Below are 23,855 nucleotides of genomic sequence, written 5' to 3' on the forward strand. Positions count from 1 at the left end.
ATAGACCAACTTGGGGTTGAGTTATAGCTGAGACTAAGAGTCAGAGGATCTCATCCAACATCAGTGTATGATCTTGCAAATGTGTTTCTGGAAGAATGGTTAAAAATACCCACGAATACACCCCAAACCTTATGGACAGAGGAGTTGAAGCTCTTATAGCTGAAAAGAGTGGACCGACATCATATTGAACCCTATGGATTAGGAATGGGATGTCACTTATGGTCATATATAATTCAAGGCAGGTGAGTGAATACTTTTGGCAATATAGTGTATGCTCTAAACTGGTTAGGGCTTAAATATGGAGCCTCGGAAAAAAACACATTCTGCAAGTAGATTAAACATTTAGGCAATGAAAGGGGAAACAAAGTGCAGAAATACAAATATTTTCTACCCCACCATTTCCCTTTTCTTTACTCATGCCAGATCTGGCAATGCACAAATCATATTGTACTCCAGTCCATACTGTAGGAGTCCTGTCTTGTATATGCTCCTCACTGGATGGGGAGTAAATTTGTATTTGCTATCGTTTACAATATTACGACAATATTATGACAGAAAAACAGCACAGCAGAATAGAAAATAGTGATTTTTTTGCATTAAAAACTAGTAAATCTTGCCATGAGGTAGGTATACAAACACACACACACACGAAGGCCCGTGTGCTACTCAGGGTAATGCTCTACTTGATTATCTCATTGTTGCCTGTAAGTACAAGCCCAGATTGAATCAGTCTGTGCTCCATTGTCTCTGAAGCCGGTGTGTGTGTGTGTGTAGCAGTGGTGCTGGTAATGAATGGCCAATCTAGTCCATCTAAAGAAAACCTTCTCATCACAGCGCTTCCATAATTACCAGCTCTCTCTGTGAAAACTACGCCGTGCTTCATTACTTTACAGCATGGTGCAGTCAAGACAGCAGACTGAAAAGATTGGATAAACTGTGTTCTCTGTGCAACTCTTCATTTTATATTGGTGTCATTTATAACAAGTGAAAACAGGTTTAGAAGTACAATGCGCAAAAGACTGGCCAAGTATATTACATATTAGCCGATGATGGATTTATGTGGTTAAGTAGCTGGCAAAAGCCGAGTGTATGTTCAGTTTATTTTTAACAGCACATCATATATGTCACACTTTTGATTACATTCGTTCTAATTGGAAACACTGTGAACTACGAGTAATCAACATTTTAATAACTGATGTTATTTTCATAATATGTTTGAATAATCAGACAAAAATTACTGAATGGAAATGGATCTCTCAAACAATTACACAATATGTTACGTTTTTGTTATATTTCAACGCAGTTTTGCAAGATATGTTAAAATGGGACTTTTTCCAATTAATAAATATTTATTTCCCCACCACTTTTGGGGTGAAAATTATTAAAACATGAGGTTAAGAAAAAACAAAAAAAACATACAGAAACTTTCGAGAGAGAGAGAAAAAATTAAATGGGTCTCAAACAACTCCGTATAAATGTTAACGATGTATTCTTGGCCATTGAATGCAATCAGCCTAATATTCAGCATGCTGAATGTGCCAAGAAGGATTTCATCCTGAGTTCACCCACCTGCTGGGAGCCATCAGACCGAAGAGACCAGCCTGAGGCACATGGGAGTCCTGAAAGACAAAAAGGTTGAATGAAATTTAAAAGGAAGAAGAGGAATAAATTATAAAAGGTTGAGGATATTGAAATAAAGTCAGAAATGTAGAATTTACTGAGCGATGGGAAAGGAATTGAATAAATGGTTTTACAAAGTGTACAGTCCCAACGTTTCCTTTGGCCAACTCAATTACTTTTACATTGACCCTGGAATGATGCACAGAACACACAGAAGCATTAATGTTTTGTTTTTTTTACAACTAAAGACTTGTAGTTCACTGGGATTTTACAACATGGACCACCACAAAGTTTTGCATCATTTTGCAGAGGAAGCAAAGGGATGGATGGTTTCCAGAATCTCATGCAAACATATTACTTCCATTTAATCTGCTAATCAGGTTTCACCTAATACTAACTAAAGCCCACTTTAGTGTATAATTTAATTTCAGTATGAATACTACTGCTTTTTGAAGGTGCCCAGGGTTTTTAGAGACAGTGACACACCGTTGTGGCATCATCATGCTGTTGGAAGTTCTTTTCTTCAGCATAGCCAGTAAAGCTGGTGAGAGTTGATGTAAAGATAGAGTTAAAAAATATTGTAAACATACTGGCATTTTTTTGGCCCCCCTCTTCGGGGTCTTGTGAGTACCAAACTTGACAGAGTGGAACTGTGTGCATGTCGGCTCACCGCAGTTTAAGCAGAGACCCATTTATTAAAGAATGCTACGTGTTCCTCTTTTTTGTGCAGTAAATGGCACTTGATAGTCTAGGATAAGGGATTTTTTTATTTCTTTTTGGCCTGCTAAAGGGAATGAAGCTGCAGTTAAGAAATCATTTAAGCTGATGTAGTACATTGTTTTAAAGATGTACTTGTGATGATGAAGTTGGTCGTTTTCCTAATTGAATCTGTTTAGATAATGTTTGCCAGTTATCTAACCCAGGCATCACTGCATTATGGTGCACACAGGCTGAGGGAAGGTGTAATGAGTTGTGTGGGTTACTACATCAGACAACCAAACATTCTTACTTATGCACTTCGGCATCCTTCAGCTTGTAATACAGAATAGCTCCGAGAAATAAAAATGGCAGATCGGTGAGACTGGTAAACTGGAAGTTCATGAAGTTGCTTAGCAGTTATACAACAAATACTGTGATGTACTTGTTCAAAATACATAACAGAAGACAGAGAAAACTGAACGGCTTGAAAAACATGACCCCCCCAAAAATAAATATGTCTATTCAGCCCCTGGAAACACTACATTCAAATGTTGTGCACTCAAAGACTCCATGTAGACAACAAGATGTATTTAAGGACTGAAAAGTGGCTTTTGCATTATGTGTCCCTTTTGAACAAAGGATGGATTGAGCAAAAATAAAGGGTAATTCTAAAAGAAAATTGTTAAAGAATGCATAAGAATTGATGAGATTGGGGCAGAGGTTTGCATTCAAGCAGGACAATGACACTTAATATAGTTATAAATACAGTGCAATGGTTTTGATTAAATTATAATTATGTATTAGGTTGATCCAATCAAACAGGCATACAAGCAGAACCAGACATGAACAGATGAGTTATGGCTGATGATGCAGGCAGGCAGGGGTGAGCAGGAGACCAGAGGATGCAGGTATGGAAACACCAGAACAGGCAGAGCAAGCAGCTGTAACTCACGGGGAAACAGGCAGAACTGCAGCATGCAGACGCAGGCAACTTTTATCTGAAGAGTCCAGTGGGCTGAGCTCACGGGAACTGGTAGAGGCAGGGCACATCACACTGGACAAGTCGAGAAGAGACGTTCTGGCGGGGAAGAGTTGGCTGAGTCAGGTATAAGTAGACAGGTGAACAGGTGACCAGAGTTGAATGTAATTACTGGCAGTGGAGTTGATTGGATAGTGGCTGAGGGGTGAAAAAGTCCAGAAAAGTTCAAAGCAAAATAAACAGAAACCTAAATCATGACAATCAGTACTTGCAGGTTGGTTCCTCATTCAAGATCACCAAGCTAGTGACAAATGGCTGTAAATTTAGTTTCTTTAACATGTTCTCTTTTGGTTTTACTTCATACAAGGATACCCACATTTAAATACACTGTACCATTTGGCATTTTAAATCTATTACAATTGCACCATGTATGTTTATACTCTTTGTTTATTTTTTTACAAGGAATATATGAAAGAAAATCCAGGATAACAGAAGTGTGGAGGATTACGGCAATATCTATTATTTACTTTGCAGCAACGAGGTCAAACTCAGATTTGAGCACAGCGAACACCGACTGTACAAACATGGGTCCCGGTGTGAGGTCATTAGGGGCTGGTTAGGTGTTTTAATATGACTGTAACAGTACTGATTAGCACATACCCAGCCAGCCAGCCAGAGGATGACAAATAGCACCTGATGCAGAGCATGATTATGATCATTTATTGGGGCAGAGACAGTGACAAAGTGAGTATGATGGATGGAACCTTGCAGCACAGTTAGAGCTGGCTCGTAATTAGACCTTGATAGCATTAGTTGTGTTTCCTGGTGGGCATGTCACAGTGAACATGCCGGAGTTGTTAGAAAGGGAAAGCTTGACATTTTGGATTGTACTAACCTTTTAATCTTATGCTGACCGTGTTCTCTTGCACATGTAATCGTTATCTGAGCTCTCGACGTTTCTGGGAGCTAAGGTAATTATTAAGAAATGTTACACTGTGAAGGTAAGGTAACAGAGTGGAAGGCATCAGCGTGTATCAGAGGCTCAGGTGATGTGGTGGTGGTGTGAGTTTCACCTGTCTGGCCATGTACCTGAGAAGGGAAAGTCAGTCCCTGTATGTGCCAGCATGTGTGAGGGGCAACACTTAAATATTAGCAGTGGAAGACACGTCAGTGTGAAAAAAAAGAGGAATGCATTTAAGTATATACACACCAGTTCATTTTAACATGAAATAAAACATTTTACCATTGGCAACATGAAGAAAGAATTTATTTATTTATCTAAACCAACAATTTGTCTTAATATAAATTTAATATTGTTATTTCAACAAGAAAGTAGGATTTTCAGCTTTTAGACTGGGTAACTTACCCCCAAATTGACTTTTATTTGCTAATAAATTGTATATATAGATGTGTTATGCTGCTGTCTACATGTCCTGGTCATTAGTTTGACAATTTGCCACATATTTGTTGAAGTCCTGCTTTTGTGCCTAAAACTGTATGTGTGATGTCCTTGTTGTGTCAAAAGAGTGTATTGCATTTGAATTTTAAATCTGTACCGACTCAAAATACATTGCGACGTCACCCAACTCTGTGGGGTATAAAAGCGCCTCATACATGCCTCCGTAGGGAGATTCCAGATTAGCTATTTCTTATCTTAGCATTCAGTTAGTTTATTTAGCATTTATTTACCTTGTTCTAGTAGCACAGACCACGCACAGCCCTCATCTCCCGCACATTCATTGGTCCACCATCATTAACTGCTTAACGCGCATATTTCAAATATTAGATGTGGACGGAGTAAGGCTCTTGTACAGGGGTGAGTTACAGTTTTATGTGCTGTCTACAAAAGTTAAATATTTGCACATTTTGTCATATTATAAAAAATAAACTTTAATTTTATTGGAAATGTTTGATATACTGAAATGCAAAGTAGTGTATAACTGAAGTGAAAGCAAACCATTACATAATACAAAAAATAAAATAAAATAAAATGTAAATGTGTGTAAAAGATGATTTGTCCTTTTGTATTTAGCTCCCTTTACTCTGAGACCCACAACAATAAAATCAATAGGCCTCTCAATCACCTTTGACTACAGTTATGGCAGTAATTCGTTGAGAGTGCATCTCTACCAGCTTCACACATCTAAAAACTAAATGGTTTTCATTGCGTAATAATTAAAATAATTTTTGTTTTGTTTTGCAAAGGACTCTTCATTTATTTATTTTCGGATTTAGGTCAGGTCATAAATTAGCCATTCTGATATGATTTGATCCAAAACCTCAATCTTTAGGGGTTTTCATGCTGGAAGGTGAATCTCCTCTCCAGTCTAATTTCCTCTTCTCTTGCAGCCTCCAACATGTTTTCTTTGTAGTATTTAGTCACCTTTCCTCTAATTCTGACAACCGTACCCTTGCCTGCAAGCTGAAATCTCGCGGTATTCGTGCTTTCACAATCACACAAGAATCCATCTTGTCCCACTTAACCGTTGAGACTGAACTAAAATGGACCGGCCAATCACGTTGCAGTATTATGGTATAAGGCGGGACATATGCCTGTGACGAAAGCAAAATGTACCGAGCCCACAGCCGAAGCAAAATAAGCATGGCAGCGCAGCAGGACGCATGCATAGCTGCTGCTATCGCATCTGTTTTGTCAGAATCCACCGTTGTCACGACCATCACTATTTAAATAACCTTGACCAGCGTAAGTTGTTGTGGTTTCTCATGGCGCCTGATGCTTATGACATTTTCATTTGATACAGTGATTGGCTAAAACCAACCTTTCTCAGGTGGACACTATATGTTGATTCGCCCAATCAGCTCGAAAGGTTCTGCTGGACGTCCATTTTTGACCTGAACATATTCGATGGGAGCAGTCCCAGGTGGATGATGTGCAGAACAGAGAGGACTACACATTATCAAACTGGTTTACCAGGTTATGACAAGCCACCCTGGGGATGAAACGCCTCCTCACAACATGATGCTGCCATTACCTGGTTTCATGCAAGGGGTGGTGGGTTGGTTTTAGTTTTCTGACAGATACAATTCTTCAGATGTTCAGTGGTTTCACTGGATTTCATTGATGGCTGTTACGGTAAGGGGATCTGAATGCAAACATCTGCCACTTTGTTTTATTTTACTTGTAAAAAATATTGAAAACCCATCCCCTACCAACCACTTTACAATGATGCTCTGGTTGCGCTGGTCAATCACATAAAATCTAAAAACTTTCAAGTTTCTGCTTATAACATGGCAAATGTAATAGGAGTATGGTTTTGGGTATGGTTTGTTTTGCTGGACACATTAAAGGCCAGCGCGATAGCGGTACTGTAGCAGCTTGACAACAGAGTGCAAAGTTAGAGTTAAAGCTGCAGAAAGATCCGTGCAATACCGAGGAAGAACAGGAGCATCACTGCGTGTGAAAGTGATACTGAGGGAAAAGGTAGCGTTGTTGACTCTCTCCACACTCACAGAGGAGTCAGCTTCTTCTATCCTTGCGAGTCTGGCTGCTAAATTAGTCAGTCATCACATATCATGTTACCAGTCTAGTCATTACACACAGTCAGGTCAGACAGGTCAAATACCTGTTCAGATAACACACTGTGACCTGTTACTGTTATTTTACATGAGCTTACCAAGAAAGGTAACACAGGACACTCACTGCCTGCTGTTATCTAAAAGCATCCTTGTTTCAACAATACTTTTAAGCAGTAGTCCATCATTTAAAATTGCCCTGAACAGACTACTGAAGTACAAACGTGCTTGCACTGATCCCTCAATGGGATCAACTAAAAAGTAACATCTGCTGACTTTATCACAATCAAATGACAAAGGTTTTTTCTTTAGATTTATTTTTGCCTCCGTGGTACTCCTCAAAATCATTAAATTGCAGAACGATCACAAACATTTAAACATAAACACAAATATATTAATTTCTCTGAAGACTGAAAATAAATGACAAGTACAAAATCCTCTTAACATAATGAGAAAATCATATTCTAGTTGAAATTAGTGTTTAAATATACTAGTATAATAGCACATCCAAAAACTTTCAGATAATTTACAGAGGTTTTTTTGGTTTAAAATCAGAAAAGATTCAAGAGGAAATGTGCTGTTCGTGTAGTAACATCTTCCTTTTGTGGTTTTTAATTTGACTTGAAAAAGGTCAACAGTTTGATCATCAGTTCAGAAAAATGAAAGAATTGCACTTTCATTAAATGGAGATTATATATTATATCACAACATTAAAAGACCTTTTATCTTATTCTGGCAAATACAGATCACAAATTTAGCTGCTCTTACACTGTTTTGTATAGTGCCATCGATGCTGGTTTAAACCCTATTTTTTCTAGGAGGGTCAAACCATGAAAACAGGAGATACATTTTGCGAACCGAGTGTTCATAGAAATATGAAAAAAGTGTGTGTAGTTCAGCCACTTGTTATTACTTACTTTTGAATAAAAAAATGTATGTAATGTTCCTAAAAAATATGCGATTTTATCTTTTTTAACTTTTTTCACAATAAACAACCATTTATTCTATATCGCAAAACAAACGGTAAACAAAAAATGATATTTATCATGCATAATGTACCAATTCCAACATGAAGTTACACATATAATGAGACTAAATTCCAAATATATTAATCAGTCACAAGTGCAACTTTGTATCAAGCCCTTAACTTAAATGTAAGAATAGAGGACGGACCATTTCCATGTAAATTACTACTGGCTTGACTTTATTAACATACATTATTATTCATGAGTTTTTTTGTTTTAAATCAAATGTGTTTAGAATGTAATATTATCTACAAAAGATGTGATTAAAAATGGTTGAAGGACAATTAACATGGATGATTGCATAACGTCTGCTCATTAAATCGGAGGCAACCAGACTTTTGCTCAGTTTATCGGAAAACGTTTTGACACCTATCCAGGAGTCTTTGTCAGTTCTGGTGGCTTGCACTTGAGCAACCTGCAGTTGGAGCGCTGCTGTTTTTAAGAACATGGATCTCATGATTGGATTGAAAAAAATAATCGTACCATTTATATTGACACACAATCAATTAATCTGATCATTACGTGCGTGTATATGCTCCTGGCTTTATTCATAATAGAACCACTCTAACATGCAAAGTTATCAAATTTCCCTTAAAAAAACACAGAAGAAAAAGAAGAACTTCCATCTTTGCTAAAAAACAAGAAATAGTAAAGCAGTAATGTACAAGTTTGTTTGTTTGCCCGGGCTGAACCTGCACCAAGTTTCAATTACAGTTGAAACGTTACTGAAAAAATAACAATTTTGAGCTAGTTTAATGTTTCGAGTACAAAGGTTTTATCGGGAGCCCCGACAGTTTAGCTTCCCGATGTTATTTCCACAACTCAACAATGCAAAACTACGTCACATTTACATTTAATAAATGTAACGTGCACATGCGCACTTGGATCAGTTTGCCACATTCGGAATAATTTGATCCTGACAAGCATTTAGATGCATGTCAATCGGATTATCAATCGGCATAAACCACCCCTCTCATTCGGAATACAATTTCATTCCGATTGAGCTTAGTCCGATCATAATATTCCGATTGGCTTGTTTACATGACACATTTTTATTCCGATTACTTTTGTCAATGTAAACGTATCTGCTATCTTCAAAAGTCTGTCCTTTGTTCTTGAGGTACAAGTGGACTGCTGAATCTTGCCCCGAGATGAATTGTTTCTTCTTGACTTGCCACTATTTAACTTGTCCTCGTTGCCCAAAATGGATCATGTCTTTGCTCAGAAATGATCTGGATCTTATTGACAAGCTCCAAGTTGATGTTAAAGCAAAGACAACTTTGTTTGTAATCTTATGCAAACACCTGTGCAAGGCTCACCTTTAAATCAGACGCACAGATCATCCTGTTTGACTCCAGCAACTAAGACAGCATTTGTGATAGAGTCCAGTTTGTGAGTGTGTGTATGTGTGTGTGTGTGTGTGTGTATGTGTGTGTAACTTTCACACAGTAATTAATTTGGTGGCTTCTGATTGCCAGGGTTGTTTACTGGTTGCAGACTCAAGATCAGGGGTGTCACATGCTAGATTGACTCTATAAGGCTTAACATAAGACCATGCAACACAAAATTTAAAAGACAAAAACAGAAAAATAATAATATCTAAAGACAATATTAAAACGCTAACTACTACAGAGAGAAAAGAAAGAAGAGAAAGGGGCATAGTAAAAACTAAGTTCTGTTGCATGCTTATTTTTCTCTGTTAAGAGTCATACACACAAATATAGAGCGAGTGACAGAGCCTTATTCCAGTTGCAAATTGAAGCTGTGAGGTGTGTGTGTTCTTCATTAAAGCGGGGTGGATCTCTATTGGTTTTCATTAAGGCAGCTGACCACACAGACTAAATGGTTAATCTAGACGGCTTCGCTCCTCCACTTGCCCCATCTCTTTTTCTCTCCTACGAGTACACACACACACACACACACACACACACACACACACACACGGCCACATTCAAATAATCCTTAAATCTGTCACCCAAAACACACACACACACACACAAAATAAATTCTTATTTATTAAGCAGAGGTGACAGGTACTGAATAAGTTGTTTTCTGGTAACAGCGTCTCTGTGTGTGAGCGCATGTGTCTAACTTCGCATTTTTGTACCCCTGCATGTGTTTCTGTTTAATACTGACTCCATAGTAAATGCTTGTATTTGTAAAAAAAAAAAAAAAAAAAAAAAAAAGTTCATATAGGTGTGAGCTTTTGTGTTATACTATGCGTATGTTTGTGTTGAAAGGAGGACAATTGGCGCCTGTGGTTATGAGTTAAGTCTAATTTCCAAGAGGCCTGTCCTGGGTAAACAGAGCTGACACACTGCTGCTCCAACCCAGTTATCTGTCACTGAGAATTAGACATTAACACACACCCTGAGATGTGTGCTATATGCACACACACACACACACACACACACACACACACACACACACACACACACACACACACACAACATAACACAGATGTGTCTCTTTCTCTGCTTTCTATAAGTGCGTTACAAAAACATTCATGCCATTTTAATTCTTATTACAATTTTGCCATGTGACAACAAACTTTTATGCCTTTTGTTGGTATTTTATCTTACTGAACAAACTAATGTAGCACAAAATTGTGCAGTAGATTAAAACAAATATACAGTTATCAATATTTACAAAAACAAAAATCTAAAAAGGGTGACATATTTATTATTTCCATCCCCTATACTCCAATTCGCCCTGTAATGAACTGGCAACCTGTCCTGTGCGTACCCCGCCTCTTGCCCAATGACTGCTTGAGATAGGCACCATAACCCCCCCACTGTGACCCTGCGAGTATAGACGATGGATATATAGGTGGATATACTCCAGCACCCCAAAAGAAGATCTAGTGGGATCAATTGTCACCCTTCAATCATCTTAAAATGGAAACAGTATGGCACAACTGCAAACCTTCTAAACCTTCTTCAGTCCACCTAAATTACAGGCTAGGAAAGGAGTGTTAATCAAAAAAAATAGCCAAGAGGCCCATGTTAGCTTTGCGAGAACTGGAGAGATCCACAACTCACATAAGAGAATGTGTTGATTGGGATAACCTAACCAACTAATCAGACTTACTGGAAAAAGCAACACAGCTAAAGCTGTTGTTAAAAGTTTTGTCGCCAGTTTGCTACAGGGCACACGGAGCATGAAGCAGACCTGTGGAAGAATGTGTTGTGATCAGATGAAACCAGTATGTAAAACACTGTGTGATAGAAAAATAACAGTGTACACCACAGTGAGCAACAACGAAAGAAAAATGACTGGAGGAAGCAAAAGAGTTGAGACTGGGGCTCAGGTTCACCTTTTAGCAGGACAGTGTCTCCAAACATACAATCAGTGCTACAGTAGAATGATTTAGATGAAAATATATTAATATATTATTAATTCCAAAGTCAAGACCGGACTCTAAGTGAGAATCTTTTTCAAGACTTGAAGATCGATGTTCACAGACACCCACAATCCAATAGAGGTTGAAAATGCAGGCCAAACTGTTCTTACTTTTCCGTGTCTCATGCGATTTTCCTTCCACTTGATGACTGTGCACACATAATTAAAAAATGCAATAAGGTCTGTGGTTGTACTTTGACTAAAATGTTACGTAGTTCAAGGCCTATGAATTTTTGCAAGGCACTGAAAAACATACTATGTAGCCAAATTCGTACTGATGTTTCACTATCAAAAACATTGGCTTTTCAACCCAATTAACGATGTTGGGAGATAAAACATTGATCACTGTCCCATTTTTTTTTCCAGTGAGGTTTTTTTTGTAACTAAAATGTACATTTTCATTGTTTATTGTCATAAATTGTAAAATATTTACAACTTTGTCCAAGAGGCTTTAGGCTAAAATATAGAAAAGGCTGGAAACTGGAACTGACCAGCACTCCAGCCTATGTATACGGATAAACACAATCATTTAATTTCAGTAATGACCAAAGCAATTTTCGTAGTCCGGCCCAAATAGACTGGGAGCCACAATCAAGCAAATGTGTTGATAATTAGGGAAGGTTATTTAATAAAGACACGGGTGTCACAGATGAATTCTCTTAATATGATAATTGGCTATCAGAATAAAACAAACCGACCCAGGCTGGTGAGAAGATTTCAGATATAACAGCAGGTTCAGAAAATTTAAATACGTTGTTTTCTTCTTTAAAAACTGAATAAGGGAAGCTAAACAGCTGTGGATGATGGGTCTTCAACAATGGGTGGTTGGAAAGAAAGTGCTGTGTTTAACGGACTTCCACAAGGCAGCACTGGAATGACAGTAACATTGTCCAATAGGCAGATTCCTTTAAAAAAGGTTCATTTTAAACATTTTAATCCCATATACATCCCATATACAGCTGATAGTGGGATTTTGCTGCTTATTTAGCTTATTTTAATAAATGAGCTTGGTCACATGGGCTTTCCACAGCAAATTAACAGTACATTTACAGAATCACAATTTTGAGCATGTTTGGATTAGATAAAAATACAGAATAATTATGATCTTGCAGAACCAAATTCTTACTTTTACAATTCAGTGACGTTTGTTGTATAACCTTTCCTCGCTGGTGGAAAATAGTTTTTTTTTTTTAAATATAAGCTTTTAAAAGGGAATACATCATGCAAAATCCTCCATATTAATCCCAAAATGCATTTTGTTTTGTACTTGGGAGTTTCTGGAGTGCAGAAATTTTGAATGTAGTCTCTCCTGCTACAGTACAGTTATCTTTATATTCTTTTTGGGTGGCAGGGTTCTTGCCAGCGCATTTTAGCGTAACACGGTCAGTGCAACACAGATGTTTGAGAGCAACATAGAGAGCTCAGTAAAGCTCTTGAACGTGCATCTGCAAAGTTGTAAACCTTCTGGACAACGTAAGCAAATGCTAGCTGTTATTAGCTTGACAAACAACCACTACGCAACGGGCCCCCCCCTACCCGCCGTCCCCCATTGTGGTAACAAAAAAAATCTTGGTGAGGACCCTCGGTCATATATTTCAAGTCGTTCAGTTTTCTTTGTTTTCTATCACATTTTTGAACAATTACGTCACAGTATTTACGGTGGAAGTGCTAAACAAGGTCATGGGCTTCCAGCTTATCGGTCTCGCAAATCGGCCATTTTTATTCATCTGAGCGATTTTGTAGACCAAGCTTAAGGATGCCGAAGCTACAAGAGGATAAGTCATTGATAGTTCATTACACCGTCCCCCAGCATACTCCATAAATGGCTGAATGGCATGACGTGGAACGCTCTGCAACCTGGAATGGAGTGTGAAGGGCCTCCTTTAGATTTAAAGTGACCACACCAAAACGAGGTGCTCTTAGACGCAGCTCAGAACAGTGGTGAAAAGGGGGGACATGGGGGTAAACTGGGGAGGGATTTAGACCAAAGTATTGCAGTGCCACTCTATACAAACCACAACTGAAAGATTTCAATGTGAAAAGGAAGAACCGAAAAGCATGACATGTCCCCTTTAAGACCCATAAAACATATGGATTTCATGTAGGCAATTTTTTAAATGGATCCTGGCCTAGTCCCACATAACCTGTCAGCATAAGAATCTGTCGAAGTGTATCACAATTGTGAGTAAGCTTGAAACAAGATTTGCAGCAAAAAACACATTTTTGCTGCAGAAAAGAGATTCAGTCCTGCAAGAGCAAACTGACATATGTGACAGAAAAATAAGATATTTACCACACGGCAGAAAAGGTCTGCAGAAGACATGACTTGCTATGCAGATCTTTTGATTGTATTGTATCATATTGTTATTTTTATATTACGGTTTATTGAAGTAGACAGTGTGGATTTGCTTTACATACTCTACTGCTGTAAACAGCTCAGAGTTAAATAGTCACAGGAGATCATTAAACATGTGAAAAGCAATATATGTGAACTGTAGAATATTTACAAGTGTCCAGCAACCCAGTTTGGCCCCCTGAAATACAGCTTTGTCTTCATATCTTTCCATCTTATTATTCGCTTACGTTTGAGCTCTCATTCTCCCAAGGGACCTTTTAAGAGTGTGTAAGAAACACGGTTTATGGAGTGATCAGAAGTATCTGGTATTGCAGATGGGATCATGGTAACAGCGTCTGATCTCAGCCTCCCATTATTCCAGTTCAGTCATTCTGCCTCTTCAAGTAGTCTTGCAGCACTTTAAAGCCAAGCCTTGATGCAATCATATCAATCTATTGTGCACTCTCGGGGGCCATCTTGTCACTCTTTCAAGCTTTGAACATGCAGCAGCGTCCAAACACAGCGATACTAATGGAGAATATAAAATTACATCTGCTGAAGAATCTTTTGTGTTGGATGAACCAGTATGTCACTGAAGAGTAGCAGGCTTACAAGTGTCAAAGTGACAGAAATATTAGTGTTTTTTTTCTATGGATGGATTAAGACAGCAGGAAAACCAAGTGAAAGCATCTTAAAGACTGGAGGACTATTATTTATTATATTCTATCTTGGTAAAAACAAAATATAACAATGTGAATTGTAATGTAAAACTTATTCAAAGGATTTCGACTTTAGATTAATTTCGAACATAGGTTCTGCCCAACAAAGCTCCAATTTGCAACAGTGTACGTTTCAGTAAAAACTAATTATTGGGTATCCTTTAAAATCTTAATAAAAATCAATGTTCAAGGACTTTCAATAAACAAATAAGTGGTTGTCCCACGTCATTGTGACATTCTCACCTGACATCAATGTGCGTGGACGTTCCTTGCTAGTTTCTTCTTGCTGCGCATGTGCACTTCCAGTGTTTATGTATATAGTTAGCTTTGGTGTTAGCAATTCATTGTAGCTCCGCTGTGCTCACCGTATACTTTGAAAATAGCTGAGAGTCACAAGAAGCAAACTGTCTTAAAAGTTTATGAGAAGAAGAGGAAGGCCTATGAAGAAAGAAAAAAAGACCAGAGTGCATTTGGGAGATTCTTTCACGCCATCTCCCTTAGGAGCGAAAGAGCAGGTTTTGCGCAGTTATTCAAAAAGTGACTTGGCCATTTCTTACCTGCATTTCCAGAAAATTCTTTAATTTAATTTAATTCTTTCGAGAAAATTTTCTTTAATTCTAGCCATTTTCACAACAGTTTTTTTTATTTTCCTTGGTTTTAAAATGCGGATTTTCAAAGTGTGTGGTGGTAGACTGTCTAAAGACGTGTGATATTTTTAAGATTTTATTTTCTCTTGCTGTCACACAGACCGCAAGAGACATTTGTCAGTAGAGCTGAACTGTTACTATGTCTCTTTATACTTCATCTCTTTATTACTACAGTGTCTACATCCACTGATGTCTTATTCCAGCAGCATAATACAACATTTAACTGAAATAAATTTCGGTCATAAAAGCAAATTCAAAACCAAAAAGGTGAAACAGTTTTTGTTTGAAAGAAGAGAGAGGTTTTAGCCAACGTTAGAAGGTCTCTAGAGGAACAGAATGCCCCCTCAGCCAGAAGCACACATGAGATACAAATGGCTAAAACTTACAAAAATCTATGTTTTTGTTCTTATCCCAGGAAACTGAAGTATTGCATTGTTAGATTTTTTTAACCACGGGAGGGTGTCCTTCTGTTGCCACTGAAGTCCTGCTAAAAGACTTTATTTTTGGCCTTTACATGCTTTTTTTCCCACTGCTGTAATCAAATAATCTTTCAACTTCAGAAATAGCCACAGACTTTTATGAGGTCCTAATTCTGTAGGCCATACAGACTAATAGAAAAGAAAACTTGCTTTCATCTGTATATTTGTAAAGCCTGGAACGAGCAAGAACAAATAAAATCACATAAAAAAACTGCTTTTGCTTTTTGAATCAAAGTAACAGGGACATTGTATTGGGCTGTGGCTGCTTGGAAAGTGAGCGTCTTGGTGTGTGAGGGCGTGCGTCTGTGTGCCTGTGTTCCCAGGACCTGGACAAGCTATCAAGCAGCTATCCATCCTTTGTGACGATCAATATTTATGAATCCCTTAGGACCTGTGGTATGAAGCATATAAACAAGCAATGGAGTAGACCAAGACAGACCACCAAGCACACACACACACACACACAACAGCAGCAATATATTAAGGTGTCCATGCAGACACACAGATTCTGAGGAATGAACAAATCACAACAATGGCGCGGGCCTTGGCAGACTTTCTTCACAAGTCTGAAAAGTTCATAATCACAAAGAATATTCCAATTAGTATCCAACGAGTTATTTGCCTGTAGACGTTAAATTCAGTTAGTTGAAAAAATGACAACTGATCATCACAACCCCAGCAGGGTTAAAATAAATAAGTTAATACATAAATGAATAGACTTTTAAGAGCTCTTTTTTAAACAGGTGAACTGAGAGTCGAACTCTTACTAGAGCGACATATTTTGAACTTTTGAGCTTCACCTTAACACATTTAAGTCTCTTTGCTCCATTTACCCAATACTGTTAAGCAATTTTTACATTTAAAAACTTTACTATACATTCATAAGTGTGCTTATTATGCTATCTATTAAGCAGTTGAATTAATTTTGTCACAAATAATATTACTTAAATTGTTTGGGAAATAAAAAATAAAAAAAAATCTACCAAACAATTCAAACATTCATGAAAAACTTAAAACAATAACAATATAAATGCTTAAAAAGTAGAAGGCAACTGGACTTCTTCAATTGTTACTTAAGGAGGTTTCACCTCTCCAAACATCTTCCTCAGCTCTGAACATTAACACTTAAAGTATTTTTTTTTTTTAAAAAGGTATTAAATTAAGTGTTATTGAGTAAATATGAAATTATGGAATAATTCTGTGGTTTATGACCAAGTTGTTAATGAATAATAATAATATTATATTATTAAGAGAAAGCATTTTAGCATTTGTTTCTTTTCTATACAATGCTCTTTGAAGCACAAAGGTTTTTGAGTTTTACATATTTTCTTTTGTTTTTGTGTAACACACTAAGTTGAGTTTGAATGATGCTATATAATATTTTTATATATGTTTTTGAATACTGTAAAATGTAATCACAGCAAACATGGATAACTGAGACAAGATGGATGTAAATACTGTAAAAAAAAGATTAAGTACCAGAACTGATGCACTATTATTGTAAGATAAGTTAAGAGGCAGAGATCATAAGATTGCTCCTCTCTCTGCTCATTTTCATTCAAGATGCATCGATTTGCTAGTGTTGTGTGTATGAATTTCAAAGTTATTTTTTATGAAATAAATTAATTAATTAAAAAATAAACTAAACATGATTGGAAGTAACATGCTAGTTGTAGTCAGAACATTGACACAAAGAGGGCCTATTTGTCGTGCTTTGTAAGGCTTTAGCAGGACCAAAGCACAGACAGGAACTTGGAAGCCGCATGACGAAAACAAGGACTCAATGATAATAAAAGTAAAAGGTACAATAAGGCATTGGTAATGGAGTCCAGGCATGGAAGTCAAAGAGATAAGACATATCAACAAAGAAAACGGGGCAGCTTGTATAAAGGGTAAGGACTTCAGGAAAAACATGACAACAGAAGTCGGCGTAATCAGGTGGGAAATGAGGAACAGCTGAGATCAATGAAGGCAGAAAACAGAGGGAAAGAGAGTGATGAGCAGAGGGACTCAGAGGGAAGAAAACCAGAAATGATAGCAAGAAAAAGAATGAACTAGAATAACCACAACTAGAGAACATAAAAGAAACCGAAAGACTCAAACACAGTAGGATTGTGACACTATTAAGGTCATTATTGTGAGGAATAAGGATATCTGAGTCACTGGCTTTACCCTCTATTCAGATCAATGTTTAGTAAATGGAATCGAGTGTGTCTGAAAAATCTGTTTTCAATGCCACACATTGGCTTTAGATCTGGACTTTAACTGGGCCGTTCAGACACATAGATGTAAACTACTCCATTGTAGCTCTGGCTGTATGCTTATGGTCATAATCCTTTGATGTCAAGTCTTTTCCAGCCTCTAGAAGGTTTTCTTTCAACCAGTCCCTGCTGAAGAAAAGCCTCTCCACAGCATGATGCTGCCACTACCATGCTTCATGGTAGGGACTGTGGGTTCAGTGTGAGGTTCAGTGCTAGTTTGTCTCCAAACAGCTTCTTTTTTTCACTTTGCAGGCCAAAAAGTTATTTTTTGTCTCGACAGACAAGAGCAACTCCTCCAACATGTCTGCTATGTTACCTGAATGGCTTGTGGAAAAATATAAATGGGATTTCTTTTAACTTTTTTAAACAATGGCTTTTTTTCTTGCCACTCCTCCATAAAGGGCTAATTTCTGGAGTAAAGGCAAATAGTTGTCATTTAAACAGATTCCCCCTACCTGAGCTGTGAATTTCTGCTGTTCCTACGAGTTATAACTGGCCTTGTGAGTCCTTCTCAAATTAAGCTACCCAACTTTTAAATTTAGGCTTGCAATTTTGCAAGAGCCTTTAAACTACATTTGATGATCTTGGAGATTTTGGGAGCATTGCTTGATAAGCCGGATCTACTTTAAACATGTTTCAATAAGTAATAAATCAATCAAATGATACATTAGAATGAGCTCAATAATTCCAATTATTTTTTTAATTTTATTTATCCTTTATTTAACCAGGTTATACCCATTGAGATTAAAAATCTCTTTTGCAAGGGAGACCTGGCCAATTATCCCAAGCAGAAGAGAACTCCTATGTCAAGTACTTGCACATGGTACGGTTATGTAGCTCAAAGTGTAGCATTAGCGCCCCGGGAGGAGTGGAAAGCCAGATATGTGCTAGTCGAAATTTGGAAAAACAGAGATGGAATTGGTTTCAACGCTGAATGTGTCCGCTGCGGTGTAGGAGAACTTTGGATCTAAACCAAATGACCGTGGTGAACCCCTTAACCTGTGCGAGCAAGTAAGTCGCATTGTTTGTGTAACGGTAGCAACTAAACGCGAATGTACAACAAAAATGCATCTGCACCTAAAACGTAATCATCCGATGCAGCTTTTCCAGGCGGTGGGTAGAAGAAGACTACAACCGAAGGCCGTCTCCACCTACCCGACAGTCCACAATCACTGGAGCGTTTAATCAACACACAAAACACAAAAAGGGCAGTGCAAAATGTTGCACACTTATAGAAAGTGATTTTAGGGTGACCAGACGTCCCTGATTTCCAGTTACAGTCCCCCTTGTTTTTGAAGACCTGTCCCTTGCTAAGGCTGTCCCCAAATTCAATGTTTTATGAATGAGAACTAAATGCTCTCATTCATAAAGTGATAGGCCTACTTTAATGATACCTTATTATGGTAGCTGATCACGCTGCTGTTAGCGTTATCACCAGAAGACAGTTTTCCAGTTCCCATGTTAACATTTCTTTAGAAATGAAGGTCTATTGAACTTTGAGAGGGTGTACTTGGTACTTGCATCATCATGCCATCATCATATTATTATTTGAAAATGATATAAAAACGACAATATTATCGTTTACGGTAATAACTTGAGGGACAAATTGTCATCCAGCAAAATTTGTTATCTTGACAGGCCTACTTTAAGCTTCTCCATAACTTTGGACTTATCTGGTTTGTTTCTTAGTTTTTAGAATGATGTGTATTCGCAAATTTGCTCGAGTGAACCTCTGAGGCATTCGCAGAACAAAACAAATTGATTAATTAAATTAGACACAGATTCTAATCACCAATAAGGTGGTGTCTAAGTCAACTGATCGCACTGGACTTTAGGAGAGTCACAGTAAAGAGGGCTGCTCACAAATGCACGCCACACCTTTTAGAGTTTGATCAGTGAAAAATGTGTTCCCCTTCACAATTAGGTCTATCACACAAAGTCCCAATAAAATATGGTGAATACCGGTTTGTAATATTACAAAATGTGAGCAAATTTATTAGGCACTGTGCTGTACTTATTTTAATGAATGCGTTCTCAAAGCAGGCGGAAACAAACATGTAATTAACATGTCATAATCAATGTGGCGGAGTTTGACACCTTGTAATCACTGTGTAGAGATTAGCCCCCCTAGCCACAGGACACACACGTGCATAGACACACAGCTGTTTAAAAAAAAAAAGAAAAAGGCTTGAATATCTTGTCCACACATCTAAACAGCCAACTAAAGCGACACACACAAATGCAGTGTACACAAACAAATGTGTCTACATGTGGCAGCCGGCTCAGCTGATCAAGCTTGAATACACACCACAGAACCACACACATATGCATACACACTGGGCCTGTTTAATATCATTTACATAATGAGAGAGCAGCCATGGTAATAGCTTTTCCTTTCTCTTATTATCATAATTTCACCCTGGGCGCCAAATGACAGAAAAGGAGAGAGAGAGAAGCGGAGAGCATGATGAGGGAGAGACAGAAACATAGAAGTGTCTTGTCCTTGTTACCGTGGAACAACTCTTTGTCAAAGTCAAGGCCAAATGCCCCCATTTTAATTCTTCTGTCTTTGTTTTTTTTTTTACTTACAAAGTTAGCCTTTACATTTATTTTTTGAGTTTATCATATGTCAAGATATTGTAATTCAGATGTAAAAGTTACAAATGGATATGTACAGTGACTGGCAAAAGTGTTCGTACCCCTTGAACTTTTCCACATTTTGTGACATTACAACACCAAGCAAATATATTTTATTGGAATCTTATGTGGAGGACCAACACAAAGTAGTATACAATTGTGAAATATCAAAATAATTACACATGATTTAAAAAAAATATATATATCAATAAAAAACGGAAATGTGTGGTGTGCAAAAGGTATCCAGTCCCTCATTTCTCTGAGTGCAACCAGAAGTTACCTGATGATTGCTAATGAATAGAGTCCACTTTGTGTGATCTAATCTCAGTACAAATACAGCTGCTCTGTGACGGCCTCAGGTGGTGGTTAAGAGAATATTGGCGAGCAAAAAGCATTATGAATTCCAAGGAACACACCAGACAGGTCACGGATAAAGTTGTGGAGAAGTTTAAAGAAAGCTTATGCTCTAAAAAGGTTTCCCAAGCTCAGGGAGCACTGTTCAAACCATCATCCAGAAATAGAAAGAGTATGGCACAACTGTAAACCTAAACTTACAGGCAGAACATGGAGAGCACGGATCAGAGATGCAGCCAAGAGGCCCATGGTGACTCTGGATGAACTGCAGAGATCTACAGCTCAGGTGGGGGAATCTGTCCACAGGACAACTATTGGTCGTGCACTGCACAAATGTGATCTTTATGGAAAAGTGGCCAGAAGAAAGCCATTGTTAAAAGAAAACCATAATAAGTCCCATTAGTAGTTTCCTAGAAGCCATTCTGGGGACACAGCAACCATCTGGAAGAAGGTGCTTTGGTCAGATGACACCAAAATTAAACTTTATGGCCAAAATCCAAAACACTAAACAGAACTAACACTGCCATCACTCTGAACACAACGTCCCCACTGTGAAATATGGTGGTGGCAGCATCATGCTCTGGGGGTGCTTCTGTTCAGCAGAGAGAGGGAAGACGGTCAGAGTTGATGGGAAGATGGATGAAGCCAAATACAGGGCAATTGTGGAAGAAAACCTGTTGGAGTGTTCAAAAGACTTGAGACTGGGGCGGAGGTTCACCTTCCAGTGACACAACGACCCAGTTTGATCAGGTGTTCTTGAAAAGGTTTTGACACCTTTCCAGGAGTCTTTGTCAATTCTGGTGGCTTGCATTTGAGCAACCTGCAGTTGGAGCGCTGCTGTTGCAAAGGACATGGAGGCCCATCCTCCTAGGCACATTTTAAGTCAGATGCAAAGAAGAATGGGAAGAAATTTCAGTCGATAGATGTGCAAAGCTGGTAGAGACTTTCAGCTGTTGTTGCAGCAAATGGTGGTTCCACAAAGTACTGATTCAGGGTGGATGAATACTTTTCAGCTTTTTCTTTGAAAAAAAAAAAAAAAAAAGAAAGATGTATAATTTACTTTTGCCTTTACAATTATATATCACTTTGTGTCAGTCTTGCACATACTATTTCAATAAAATATATCTATGTTTGTGGTTGTAATATCATATGTGAAAAAACTCAAGGGGTTTGATTACTTTTGCAAGTCACAGTAAACTAATTTGTCCAGTAAGAGAAACATGAACATGACTTACCATCATGGTCAGAAATAGACATATGTTGTACAAAGTCACAAAATGTAAAATTCTACTTTCTATATTGTTTTTTGTTTTTCAAAACATGCATGCAAATAAAAGTGGAGGATTCAAAATAACCATCCTGGTTACCTTTATGTTCTGTCTCCCTTTGACAAAAAAAAAAGAAAAAAGCTAACTAAGATATTTCTATACACCATAATTGTATGACATTTGCCTAAAAATAAATTAAATTATGGGAAAAAAAATATATATATTTTTTTTCAATTAAACACATTTCTAGGGATCCAGGAGGGATAATCCAAGAAAAGTGCTCATCGACATTTTATGCATACTGTTCACATGCAAATTCCTCCTTCCCTACTTGGTTTCATCTTTTTTTTTCATTTCTTATGTAACTGTATACCACAAAAACCACAGCAATCTCAAAACACAGGTGCCTTTTTCAAAATCAATGTGTAAATGTTCATGAACTTCTACAAAGCCCCAGGAGGGAAGTAGGGTCATGTTCGACTGAAATCTAAAGAGTAAAAGACATATTGGACTCCTGTGTCTGTATGTCTGCTGAATGCCATTGATTTCTGACAAAAATAAAATAAAAAAGACCATGTTTCATCCGTAAAAGAGGGATCGAGTGTTGCACGCTGTCACGAAAGACTGAAAGGCCTTACTCGTCTTTTCCTCCTTTTCTGTCTGTTGTCCAAATTTTCTTGACCACTTTCTTCTGCGTCATTATTTCAGTTACTTATCTCCTATTTCACCTTTCTTTCCTGTCTTCTCTGCTACTAATCTCCATTACTCTACATTTACTGTCCTCTTCATCCGTCTCCCTTGTTGTCCCCTTGCTACCCCCCCCCCCCCCCACACACACACACACACACACACACACACACACACACACACACACTCATACTCTGTATCGACAGAGGAGGTATGCATTTTGCTAAAACATTGGCTGATGAATCATTGATGTTGGTGTTGAGGTTTCAGATGTGCGGGGGCAGCCGGATGTAAATAAGTGAGGACTAGACATGGGGTATAGCTAGCTGATATGCAGCTCTGTGTCTGAAACATTGATGAGATATGTTGGAGTGTGTGCGTGCTAACAAAACTCTAAAGGCTATTTAAGAGGGCCAAATATGACAGTTGTTTACCATATGAGAAAGACAATAACGGAGCATGGGAGGAAGAAAAGGCCAAAGAGGGGGGAAAAAAAAAAGAGTGACATGGGGGAAGATTTGTATGGAGAAAGCTTGGAATAGAGTTACTCGCATAGGGGACAAATATTGGAGTACAGGTACAGCGGCATACAACGGTGCTCACCCCCTTGGCATTTTTCAAAATTGACTTTTTAACAATTTGCACAAATAGGACAAAATAACAAAAAAAAAACTTTCATTGTGTATAACTTCACCCCCTCCACTCCCAAAAAAGAAATAATTAGAGCTTAATACATTATAGAGCCAACATTTGTGACAATTACAGTTGTAAGCCACTTTGGATTGGTCTCAGAAACGTCATTATGGTTACATTATGACAATAAAGACTTGATTCTGGATTGATGAGCTTGCCACATCTTACTACCAGGACTTTTGCCCATTCCTCAAGGTAAAACCGCTCTAGCTCCTTGATCTTGGATGGCTTTTGCTTGTGAACAGCAATCTTTAAGCCAAACCACAAATGCTCTGTGAGAATAAGGTCTGGACTTGAACAATGCAGGCTTTATTCAAGAATATCCCTGTACTTGTCACCATCTATCTGTCCCTTGACTTGGACCAGTTTCCCACTTCCTGCTGCTGAAAAACATCCCACAGTATTATGCTGCCACCACCATGGATCTGTTGGGTTTGCATCATAGGGCCTTCCTCGGTGGCCAAAAAGTTTAATTATAGTCTCACCTACCAGACTCTTTCTTCTATACGTTTGGGG

At 38.0% G+C, this 23,855-nt stretch overlaps 1 long non-coding RNA gene across 1 annotated transcript in view; it reads right to left on the reverse strand.

Annotated features, from left to right (window-relative positions):
- Positions 1–991: 991 nt before the first annotated feature.
- Positions 992–23,855, reverse strand: part of LOC110368789 — a 41,036-nt gene continuing 18,172 nt past the window's right edge. The window contains exon 3 of the long non-coding RNA XR_002428406.2: positions 992–1,619. This is a non-coding gene — a long non-coding RNA (uncharacterized LOC110368789). The remainder of the gene's footprint in view (positions 1,620–23,855) is intronic.

Source organism: Fundulus heteroclitus, chromosome 8 (genome assembly GCF_011125445.2).
Source record: "Fundulus heteroclitus isolate FHET01 chromosome 8, MU-UCD_Fhet_4.1, whole genome shotgun sequence".
Classification (NCBI taxonomy): domain Eukaryota; kingdom Metazoa; phylum Chordata; class Actinopteri; order Cyprinodontiformes; family Fundulidae; genus Fundulus; species Fundulus heteroclitus.